This window comes from Macadamia integrifolia, chromosome 4 (assembly GCF_013358625.1).
Source record: "Macadamia integrifolia cultivar HAES 741 chromosome 4, SCU_Mint_v3, whole genome shotgun sequence".
Taxonomy (NCBI): Eukaryota; Viridiplantae; Streptophyta; class Magnoliopsida; order Proteales; family Proteaceae; genus Macadamia; species Macadamia integrifolia.
Genome location: NC_056560.1, coordinates 22,240,573 through 22,241,605, shown reverse-complemented (window position 1 = coordinate 22,241,605; position 1,033 = coordinate 22,240,573).

Below are 1,033 nucleotides of genomic sequence, written 5' to 3'. Positions count from 1 at the left end.
GAGGAGTTGAAAGAGGTTGGAAGAGAGCCAGTGCTCCGTGCTTTATATATCTGTTTTGCTTCATCCAATTTTTACTTTGTTTTGCCCCCTGCGTGGCATCACTTTAAGCGAACGGCTAAGATTCAGTTAAAAGCCAAACTCAAGAAAAACCCGGTTTTAGACTTGAATGAATCGATCCACTCATTTGAACCAAACCAGACCGGACATAGGTTTGAATCAAAACCTAAAGAAACTCCCACTGTTACCTAGTAGTCCGGGTTGACATATTAGGTTTGGCCATTCGTTTAAAATAATGCCACGTGTCGTCTTTTGCAGGGGCAAAACAAAGAAAAACAGGGTGAAGCAAAACAGAGGATCTTTATCCTTGTTGCAGGAGGGTAAGAGTAGGAGCTTCACTTAAAAAAAAAAATGTGGGGAAATGAGTGTGTTTGAAATCGGTAGATCCGTACAAGCTTGTGATATTACGAAAATGTCTCTGGAAACACTTGAGGGTAAGAGTGGGAGCTTCACTCTAATTAAAAAAAAAAAAAGGGGGAAATGAGTGTGTTTGAGATCGGTAGATCCGTACAAGCTTGTGATGTTACGAAAATGTCCTTGTAAACACCTAGGGATGTCAATCGGTACGGTTTTTGGTATTCGGTTCGGTTTCGATATGGTATCGAAACTTAATACTAGATACTGATACCGTACCATACCGTTAACATTTTTAAGTTTGTAATTTCGATGCCAAACTGACTCGGTACAATTTTGGTATGGCTTGATTTCGGAATACAAACGGATTTAATTTAACTCACTTTAAATGGGTTCTATCCTCAAAAATAAAAAATAAAAAAATAACTTTGGGTTTCTCCATTTCTGAATTCTAGATCTGAGCCTTTTGGCTTCTAACAGAAAAAAGAAAAAAAAAAATTACGTATTGGCAATTTCTCAAGAAGTGTCGATATTCGGTTCGCTTCGGTGTACCGAATGGTCAATACTGATACCAAATCGAATAAAAAAAGATTCTGTTTTTCCATACCAAAATTCCTTCGGT